The sequence below is a fragment of the Ceratotherium simum genome, chromosome 21, assembly GCF_057802395.1.
Source record: "Ceratotherium simum simum isolate JZ-2026a chromosome 21, ASM5780239v1, whole genome shotgun sequence".
Classification (NCBI taxonomy): domain Eukaryota; kingdom Metazoa; phylum Chordata; class Mammalia; order Perissodactyla; family Rhinocerotidae; genus Ceratotherium; species Ceratotherium simum.
In genome coordinates, this window is record NC_141920.1 from 25,440,983 (window position 1) to 25,452,535 (window position 11,553).

At 39.5% G+C, this 11,553-nt stretch overlaps 1 long non-coding RNA gene across 1 annotated transcript; it reads left to right on the plus strand.

The window, feature by feature from the left end:
* The first annotated feature begins 245 nt into the window (after positions 1 to 245).
* Positions 246 to 4,573, plus strand: LOC147914240 (uncharacterized). The gene is made up of 2 exons (XR_015555603.1): positions 246 to 1,129; positions 4,150 to 4,573. It is a non-coding gene; the product is annotated as an uncharacterized LOC147914240 (long non-coding RNA).
* The last annotated feature ends 6,980 nt before the right edge of the window (positions 4,574 to 11,553 follow it).

Genomic DNA, 11,553 nt, shown 5'->3' on the forward strand with positions numbered 1-11,553 from the left:
AAGTACTAGGAGGGTAAAAAAAGACGTGGGACAAATTCTAAATGTAAAAAAAGTTATAGGTTTGTGAAAGAAGAATTCTGAAAAAAGAGTTTTTGCATGGTCAAGTTGGCTAAGATTAAAATAAATTTAATTAAGTAAATGAGTTTTAATATCAAAAGTAAGCTCATACAAAATTATAATTTGGTCTTATTTCTCTTAAAAAGATAATTTTCTTAAACTTGACAAAGAAGTTATAAAAGATTTTTCTTTACCTTTGGGTAAGTCTACCTAAAAGACAAAAAAAAAAAAAAAAAACTGTTAAAACAATTTCCTGTGTTCAAAAGACTGAGGTCTCTCTATTAGGGCTTTTTAGATTGTTAATGCTCTGTTTGCTTAGACTTTTTATATTTTTGACAAGCTCCCCAAAATTCATATCTTAAATAAAGTCTTTTTATTATTTTTTTTCTTTAAAAATTTTCAAAGGGCCCTAGAACTTCTCAAAAAAATTTGCTCTCTTCCTATAAGGAAAAAGATACTTAACTTATTAGGCTTATTCAGTATGTTAAATTACATGGAAAGCGTTGTCAGACAAGTGATGATAAAGCTACTTAGGTGGTATTATGTGGACAAATGTTATTGACATAGGTGTTTTAAAATTGTATAACATTACTAAAATTCTGATCTGTCCTGGTTATCAGTCATAACTCTGGTTATTATTATTTTAAAGTGTTGTATGTCACAAAATTAACCAAATTTCTCTGTCAATGGCCATTTTGAGGTCTTGTTGTTTACAGACTTATTTCTTTGCTCTAATGCTTTTACAAAATGTTTCAACTTCAAAAAAATTCATAAAAAAGACTCTGACATTTACACTAGAATACAAGTTTCTGACAAACTTTCTGATCATAAAACTGAACTTGGTAAGAAATTACAGAAATCTGATGGAGAGACTGATAACTAAATAAAGCTGCTAACAAAAAGATTGGGATCAAAAATGGATTACACAGGACTAAATAAACTGATAAAGATGATTATAATTTTTATGATTTTTCATTTAAAGTATTGCTGAATTTTTAATGTTTTGTTTTTTCAGATTTAAAGAAAACTTTTTCTCTTTTCTCCTGAGCCAGCTATGACTTATAACAATTTGGTAAATGATACTTTTATAAATAAAATTAAAATATTTATCTTTTTCTCTCTATCTGATCCCTCAAATTTAGAAACTCTTAGTAAGTGAATATTGTTGTTTTCATGGCAATATAGTTATTTACATAAGTTCAATAAAAATCTGTTCTCCTTATAACAAGACACAATTAGAAACACTAGTTATATTACCAAAGTTGTGACTAGAGCATCATATTTGCGATATAACCATACGGCTTTTGAAGAACAAAGATTAGACTTTATAAAATAAAGCCATGTAAAAATATTGGCCTGGTACCTTATGTTCCAAACAGCACTTACCAGGATAAATAAAAAATGTCACTTATCTGGCAGGCACAACGAACCTAGAAATATTTTGGGGGAACCTCAAAAGAGAAAAATTCACCCAAATCTGTAGGTATTGCAGGCAACGTCTGATGACAAAATCCTTGGCTTGGCTTTCCTGGCCTGGAGAGGCCTTTAAAGTTCAATGTGAGATTCCTTATAAAAAGTTCCAGCAAAGCAGATTTAAAAGAGCCTATGTGATCAACTGCTATTCTTGCTGTACTTATGTAAATAATTGGGCCAACTCTAATAGAACTAGACTTACTTTGCAAACTAGTTAGTTTTAATTTGGTTATCTTAATAAAAATAAGGGTGATTTTAGAGAAAAAAATTATATTTCAATAAAAACTATAGTGTACATTTGCAAATGTTAGATCCCAGTTTTATTAATTGTCTTTTGAGGTTTTTGTTTTCTATCTGTTGACTGGACTGGATCCTGATTTCTTCTAGTCTCCTGAAATATCTGGCTACAGATCTCCAAACTAACGTTTTTGATTTTTTCCATCATTTTCATTTAAAATCACTAAAAACTGAACCTGCCCTTTTTCCTGAAGCCTTACAAACTAAAGCTGATAGACTTGATATAAACTTAAGAGATGACCTGACGACACCATCAGAGACATTTTAAACTGCAAAAAATACTTTGACGCTGACATCTAAAAATCTTCTTAACTGGCTGTCCTCTTAACTCAAACTTGTTTCCAATTTGCTCCAATCATTAACCTTGTTTTTCTTTTGTTTACGTAAAAATGCTTCTATTAAATACTTGATTGCTTGCTTCCATAATATAGGCATAACCTTGAGAGCCCACCTGCATCACCACCTTCTAAAATAAACTTAATTAAACTGATCTATTATCAAGACAAAAAAATGTGTTCAGTGAGATAAAACAGCCTACCAACTCAGCTTCTAGACTATAAAACTTCTTTAAGTTTCAAAAGGACTGTGAAACTCCTAGTTTCAAAGGCGGGACTGTGGGAGATCAAGATTTAGCCATCCTAAAATATATCTCTTTACCTTGATTGTTTTCTCTGAGAGACATTTGACCTCCCACACTAACTGCCTAAAAAATTTGACATGGTGGCTCCTTCCTGGAACAGATCTATCTGATGGCTGTAAAGATAATATAAGATAAATGTTACAATAAAAAAGGCACCAACAAGCCCATCTTATTGGAAGTTCTGTCTCTCTGGCCACATTCTCTAGATGGCCCTGCAAAGAGCTGCCAGACAAACATTTACATTTATAAGAGAAATCTCCATTTATAAAGGTATCTCCCTCTCTGTTTTGGGAAGGGGGGGATGGCCTCATTTCTAGAAGCTTATCAATGTAAAAGGTGAGGCCTTAAATCTACATAATAACCTTACTCTTGTTTACTGTGCTTTAGTGGTAATCTCCTGTAACTGACTCCCCCCACCCCCAACATCCTTCTTTGTCGTTGGCTGAACATGGTATTTAAGATGAAAATTTCTACTATTGTGTTGAGAAACGCAGTGTCCCTGCTTTCTCCCATATATACGTGTTATTAAACTTAATATTCTTTTCTCCTGCTAATCTGTCTTATTAATTATTTGGCCAGCCATAAAAACCTTAAAAAAAAAGGGCAGAGGGAGATTCTCACTCTTCCCCCACAAACCACTGCACTTCTAAGTGCCTTCTTAAATGGAATAGTTTATTTAACCCATTGCTCTACTGGTGGATATTTGGGATGTTTCCAATTTTTCCCCATTACAAACAATGCTGAAGTGAACATCCTTGCACACGCCTCTTTATGTCCACACGGATATGTTTCCTAGGATGTGTTATGATGGTGGACTTGCTGAGTCAAAGGCCATTACATTTCTAATAGTGATACTGCCAACTTCCCTCAGAAAGGCCTTTCCAATTTATACTCCCCTCAACTGGAGATCTTGTTTCCTCTAAGAAGCACAGGATTTGGAGCCACCACACCCGGGTGTGAGTCCTGCCTTTGCAACATGACTTTGGGCAAGTCATGCTGTTGTGTGTATTAGTGGTTTCTTCCTCTCCTCCTCTTCTTTCTCCTTCTCTCTCTTTTTGTTATGAAGTGTTCCATTGTATGAATAGTTCACAATTTACCTATCCTGCTGTTGATGGGCATTTCGGTCATTTTCAGTGAAGAAGGCTGCTACGAACACTCATGTACATGTCTTTTGGGACACATAGGTATTCGTTCCCCTTGGGTATATAAACCTAGGAGTGCTGGTGAATCAGAAGGAAGGTGTATATTTAGCTTTAGTATGTATTGTCAAATAGTTTTCCAAAGGGGTTGTACCAATTTATTTTCCTACCAGCAATGGATCAGAGTTCTAGTTGCTCCACATCCTCATCAACACTTGATATTGTCAGTCTTTTAAATTTTAGCTATTCTGGTGGCACTATGCTCTTTCAATCTTCACATCACCCCTGAGAGGTAGATGTGTGTGTGTAGACACTGTTGGTTAGTGACTGATTTCATCAACATCCTTCTCTCTAGCTACCTTCCTGCTAATGGGGGGCCCTGTGATATAGTTCTGGGCAATGAGACAGAAGAGAATGCACACTAGGTGACACTTTTGGGAACACACTGGCTTTCCTGAGAAGAGAAGAGACTCAGATTGCTCATCTTTCATTCCCTTACCGTTCTTTCTTCTGCCTGTAACATGGACATGATGTCATCCACAGAACAACATATTCTGTGAGGCCACAACATGAGGAAAAGACCAAGACAATCACAGAGACACTGGCCATGACATGATCAAGCCTGTGAAACAATACAAGCAACATCCTGTGTTGAGACTTCTCGTAAGACAAGAAATGCCCTAACCTACTATTGGTCAGGTTTTCTATTACTTGCAAGCAAGAGCATTCTTCGGCAATATTTGAACTACCTCCGCCTTACAACTGAGGAAACAGAGGCTCAGACAGGTCAATTGACTTGGCCAGAGGAAGGATTCAAGTCCAAATCTGTCTGATTCTAAATCATGACATTTTTTTTCCTGGCTTCCTAGGAGTACAGCAAAAGGAAGTTTGGGTCAGATAAAGGTGTGGCAGCAAATTTTTAGCCAGGCATCTAGCTTCGTGAAATAAAAGACTGTATTTTCCAGAATTGCAATTGGCTGTGGCCATTTGACAAGTTTAGCCAGTACAATGTAAGCTGTGAGATGTTGTGTGCTTTCTGGGATATTTGGGGAAAGAGGTGATGTCATATCTTTCTTCTTCCCTTTCTTCCTTCCCTCTGTCTAGAAAAAGGATGTGGTGACTGGAATTCAAGCAGCCCTCTTGGACTATGATGCCCTTAATGATGGAATCCACACTGAGAACGGTGGAGTGGGAAGATAAGCTTCCGCGTTTCTAATGACACCAAGAAGCTGCCATAACAACCCTGGGCATCCTATCTCTAATCCTACCTCCTAAGTCTTTACATATGAGAAACTTCATTCCTTTATAAGCCACACTTACTTTTTCCTTTCTATTCCATGCACCTGAACCTGATTCTTGCTGCTACACCAGCATTGAGTGCAGGCATGAGTAGGGGATGCAGTTCTGGTCACTGGGGAAGTTTATTGCCAAGTGTGGGAATGGGAGAGGGAGAGCACACCTAGGAAAGTTTTCCTTTCATCTTAAAAAGTGACAGAAGGAAGAGAAGGTCCCTTTCTTCTGCTTCTGAACATTGTCATAGGATGCGATATTTGGGCCTGAGGTAACCATCTTGTGAGCATGCAGGGAGCCAGTTTGATGACAGGGCCAATTCCTGAGGACAGCAGAATGGAAAGAAAGGAAGAATCTGGGTCCTTGATGAAGTCACAGAACTGCCACTGAATTAATGTACCCTGGAGCCATCCTATCTCCAGATTCTTGTTACATGAGATAAGAGCATCCCTTTTTGTGAAACCCATCTTATTTGGGTTTTATGTATTTGCAGCCCAAATTTTGACTAATATGAGCAGGATAAGATCCAGCGTGTGGCCATTGGAGTCGGTGGCTGATATGAACTGGAGGTGAAGGTCATCGATGATCAGGAGGATGAGGAATCAGGAGGCCAAGGTGTAAAATGGGTCAACCTTGTATAATGTGAAGTCACTTAGGGAGATGGCAGGACTTGGGAGGGAGAGAAAGAGTTGGGCAGGGGCCAAAGTCCTCAGTGAATGAAGAAGAAGTTGGTAGCAGCAAAGCAGGGAAGAGGGGAATGTAATTGAAATCATGAACCCCCAAAGAGCTGGTGTTTTGATGTGAAGAGGAAGAATTCATCTATCAGGATAGTTTAGGTTGTAGGAAATAAAAAATAATTCTGACTAATTGAGCAGAAAAATTATTTACAAAAAGATAATGGATAACTCACAGACACTTGTGGATGTGTAGAGAACCAGGCTTAGAGATGACCTAGCCAAGGTCAGTGCCCTAAAGCTTGGGCCAGAACTGTCCCTATGAAGACAGCACTGTTGCTGCCAGTAGCCCAAACATGGCATCCCACACATAGAGTCTTTCTGGACCTGTGGGTATCCGACTGGTGGAGCCCAGGTCACATGACTATACCCTAGCAGCAAGAGAGACATTTCTGTTTATAGTATGGAAGGATGGCTCTGTCTCAGAGGCAGGGGATTTTTCCTAAACACAGGAAAGGAGTTCAGATGCTGGGTGGCTAAAAGGGATGATCAACACCCACAACGAGAAGTAACAATGTGCAAGAAACACCGGGAATGGAGAAGGTTCTGAGATGTATAGGGATGTCAGGAAGTTAGAGGCCTCTGCTTGAGAGGGCCCTAGCGGAAGCAGTATCCTTTTTGAAGGCTCAGGAGGGGAGACACGGCCACCATGAAGGCCTTTGTGAAGATTAGGACGTCTCTTTGGACAAATTTACAAAGCACCCTTCCTCCAAGTGAAGTCAACCTCGAGTCAAGGCCTCCCGTTTACTCCTGTACAAGGGCCTGACGGAAGGAAACATTCTGGAAAGATCAAGAAGTGTGCTTTGTATGGAAAAAGAGGTTCAGGGGCTGGCCCGGTGGCGCAAGCGGTTAAGTGCGCGCGCTCTGCGGCCGGGGGTTCGCCACTTTGGATCCCAGGCACGCACAGACACATCGCTTGTCAAGCCATGCTGTGGCGGCGTCCCATATAAAGTAGAGGAAGATGGGCACGGATGTTAGCTCTGGGCCAATCTTCCTCAGCAAAAAGTGGAGGATTGGCATCAGATGTTAGCTCAGGGCTGATCTTCCTCACAAACAAACAAACAAGATGGCACTGTAGCATATAAAGATGACCGGTAAAACTTAAATTTTTAATTTTTCTTTACTTAGAGTGACACTAAGTACCAAAAAAAACACCATGACAAGTCAAGAGAGAGACTGTGGAAGAAAAGGAAAAGTTTTATAGTTTAGTACCTTTAATGGCGCTTTTTCCCCCTGCTTCTTGAACAAGGGTCTTGCATTTTAATTTTGTATTGGGCCCTGCAATTTATGTAGCCAGGCCTGGGCACAGAGACACTTTTCATACAATTCCTTAGATGGTTCTAGGGTGGGACTGAGCAACCCAGAGCGGTGGCCGGCTCAGTAACGCAGCTTCGCATTTGCTCTCCTTTCTCTGCTCTGCCTCCTCGTCCTCCCTCAGCCTGGCTCCCTGGATCACACACCCCAGAGGACTTACACTTAATCCTCTGTCCCAAGTTCTACTCTCTGTGAAACTTGGGCTAAGACAGGTGCATTTGTTTTCTTTTCTTTATTTTCCAACTTCTATATTAGATTGAAAAAAAAATTTAATGTCAAAAAGCTAAAATGTAACTATATTCATTCAATCAATCAATCAATCATACCACAAATTAAACATCCACTATGTGCCAGAATGATTATCTTAGGAGCCCAAGCGGCCAAAGTGGGGCTGACAACATTGCTGCAATGGGAAATAGTGTCTCAGGTTGGGAGGGACTTCAGAAGACACTGAGGGCCCCTCTCTCCCCCACTGAGTCACAGAAAAAGAATAATGAAGCTACACTTTTGCACACCTGCTTTTGTGGTTTGTGAAATTTGTACACTCTATAGCTTGTCATGCAAAGGGTCAGGAAATACTTTTCAAGCAGAGGGAATAGCATGTGCAAAGGCCCTTTTGGCATGACAAACAAATCTTCATCTGAAAATCTCTTGTTCATTTGTTTGTTATTTTCCACCCCACCCCCACTAGAATGCAACTCCCTGAGGGCAGGGACTGTGTCTGGCTTGATCACAGCTGCATTCTCAGAAGCTAGCTCAGCGCCTGGCAGAAAGTAGAACTCCATCAATACTTGCTGAATGAATGAATGAATAAACGAATGACTTCAACTTCTGGTTTTATTAATATTTTTATGAGTATTATTTTTATTAGCCAGGGCCTTGCTGGATCCTGGGGCTAAAGAGAGAATGCCCCCCAAAGATGGTATAAAGCAACGTGGGGAGTACAGGGCTAGAGCTTCACTAGAGGTTTTATGGGAGCACAGGTGGGGGATCTAATCTGGCCGGGGAGGTCAAGGAAGGGCTGGGCCTTAAAGGACAAGTGGGGCTTTGATAGGAGACCAGTCAGGGAGCATCCAGGCAGAGACAGGGGAGAGTATCAAGGCCAGAAAGAACATAGTGGGTCTGAGAGAAGCATCTGGAAGTTTTGAGTTGCTGTAATGTGAACTGTGATGCTGTTGGGGGCAAAGAGACAAGGTGAGGTGGATAAGCAGGGACCACACAAGGGAGGGCCTTGAAGGCCAGACTAAGGTGCTTGGACCTTCTCTTGAGGCCAGCAGTCTCCAAAAGTCTTGTTCAAATGAACTTAATATACATAGATTAGCACATATGCCCTTAGCTGATATCTCAAGGCACAATATAGACTTAGGATGAGATTCGTCATTAATGATAGAGCATATAAATTCACATTTCAAAGTGTCTTTTTGATCAATGTTTTTTCTCAAATTTCATTACATTCCTTACTCCATGGCTGATATGGACAGGAGTTCATATGAGAAGGAGGAGACCTGTCAGCGTTGCCCTTTTCTTTTTTATTTTTTATAATTTTATTTATTTATTTTTTCCCCCAAAGCCCCAGTAGATAGTTGTATGTCATAGTTGCTTATCCTTCTAGTTGCTGTATGTGGGACGCGGCCTCAGCATGGCCGGAGAAGCGGTGCGTCGGTGCGCGCCCAGGATCCGAACCCGGGCCGCCAGCAGCGGAGCGCACGCACCTAACCACTAAACCACGGGGCCGTCCCTAGCGTTGCCCTTTTCTATTTTTTTTTGGTGCTGTAATTTCAGCATTATCTGGAATTTGCAATTTATTTAAAGGAATATTTTAAAGCCACTTGCCTATGTTGTGGGGTTAATATATGAAACCTTAGTAACATGATCCTCATGTTCACTGCGCCTGACAGAGGTACACGCTATACACCACAATGTATTGCAGAATGCTGGCGGGGAGAGAGGGCCCTGCTGTCCACCCCTCCCAGGTGTGGCCCCCCCTTCCCTCAGGAAGTCTCTGCTACCTCACGTGACACTGACCCTCAGACACAGGTCAGATACACAAACCAGATGAGGGTACTGGCGTCAATTCATTTACTAATATTAGAAGAACTTAATTCCCTTTCCACTTTTAAGATAAAAAATGAATAGAAATAGAAGATCTAGTATTTTTCTACTATACCTCAATGGACGGTCTTGTCATTAGGCTGGTAAGTGTACACTCCACTTTATAGACCACTGCTTTAGGCAATGGGAATCCAATGAATAGTTTTAAGCTGGGGGAAGAGATGGGCATATCTGTGTTTTCATAAGATCACTCTGGCTATAGGGTGGAGGATAGAGGCGACATGTCTAGGCTGGATGCTTGGAGACCAGTGAAGAGGCTGGTGCACTGGGCGGGAGATGATGAAGCATGGAATTAGGCTATTGGCCATGGGGTGGAGAGGAGGGGATGGATTTAAGAGCCCTATCAATGATAAAATGGGCAGTTGCTGGGTGGAGGGAGGTGCCAGCCAACCAATTTGATGAAGGACACAAAAGATAGTGGAATAAGATAAAGGTGCACAGATCCACCTCTTCAATTTACCATTTTACTAGAAGTCTAGCCAGTGAAGTAGGGCAAGAAAAAAAAAGAAAAGACAAAACAAAACAGTGTCAGGATTGGAAAATAAGAAACAAAATTGTCATTACTTACAGATGATATGATTGTGTACATAGTCAACACAAAGAATTGATAAGCAAGTAAGAGGTCACCAAGGCTGCTAAATAGAAGATCAATTTACTAAAAGCAATTCATTTCTATACATCTGCCACAAATATCTAAAAAATAAAAATTGAAAAGGATAAATTAAAAATAACATTAACAACACCCAGGAATAAATTGAACACATATTTTCAGAAAAATATAGAACTTTATGGAAAGACACTAAAGAAGATCTAAATAAATGAATAAATATATATATACATATATCATGTTAATGGATTGGAATACTCAATGACATAAAAATGTTAATTCTCTCCCAAAATAATTTATAGATTAATACAATTTCAGTAAAAATACCAAAAAGCTTTTATCTCCCTCGAACTTGACAAGGTGATTTCAAAATTCTTTGGATGTGCAAATGTCTAAGACAGCCAAGACACTCTTGAAGACAAACAAGATGGGGGGACGTCTCCTACCAGATATCAAGATTTATTATAAAGCTCTAGTAATTTCGACAGTGTAGGGTTGGTGTAGAACAATGCATCAATATAGAGAGTGCAGAAACGGATCCGTGTATTTAACCTCTGACAGAGACGGCACTATAGGTCACTGACAACCTATGACACTTAATCTATGACAGAGATGGCACTCTCGGTCACTGGGGGAAGGATGCACTATTCAATAAGTGGTGCTGGGCCAACTCCTTATCCTTATGGGAAAAAAATTAAATAGAATTCCTACTTCACGTCATATACATATTTGAGTTATAAAACCTTGGGAAGACAATATAGGAGAAATTCTTGACGATATTGGGAAATACAGACATTCTACAACAAGACAAAAACTCCCACTAACTCTAAGGGAAAAGATTGATAAATTGGACTACATTAAATCTAAGAATTTCTATTTATCACAAAACAACATACAGAGAATGAGAAGATAAACCACAAACCTGGAGAAGATACTTGCCACACATATAATTAGCAAATCTATATCCAGAATATATAAAGAATTCCTATTAATTGAAAAGAAAAAACAAACCACCTATTTTTAAATGAGCAAAGACACAAAGGGTACTTTTACAGAGAAAGAAGCCTATATGGGTTATAATAACAATATGAATAGATGCTCAACCTCATTAGTAGTCAAAGAAATGCAAATTTATTTTTTTTTAAATTTTTTAATTTATTTATTTTTTCCCCAAAGCCCCAGTAGATAGTTGTATGTCATAGTTGCACATCCTTCTAGTTGGTGTATGTGGGACGTGGCCTCAGCATGGCCAGAGAAGCAGGGCGCCCGGTGCGCGCCCAGGTCCGAACCCAGGCCGCCAGCAGCGGAGCGCGCGCACTTAAGCGATAAGCCACGGGGCCAGCCCAAAGAAATGCAAATTTAAACCACAATGAGATATCATTTCATACCTGCCAGATTGGCAAAAAAATGAAAATTTGATAATAGGAAGTGCTGCCAAGGGCACAGAACAAGAAGTTTTACCCACTGTTGGTGGGAGTATAGACTGATGCAACCACTTTGGGAAACAGTTTCTTATTACCTAGTTAAGTTGGACATGAGCATATCTGTTCAACCAACTTGACTCCTAAATATCTATATCTATATCTATACATACACACAAGAAGGTTAGAGCCGTATTCTTCATAGTAGCAAAAAATTGAAACAACCCAACATCCATCAACAATAGCATGAAAAAATAAGTGGTTTATACTGAAATGAAAATAAATAAACCACAGCTACAGCATCTACACGAATGTCTCTCAAAAGCAGTGTTGAAAGAGAAAAGCAAGTTGCAGAAGAATATATTCAGTGTGATTTCATTTATACAAAGGCAAAAACAGTCAAAACGAAACAACGTATTGTTTAGGGATAGTCTCATAGGTATTAAAACCAATTAAGAAAAGGAAAGCA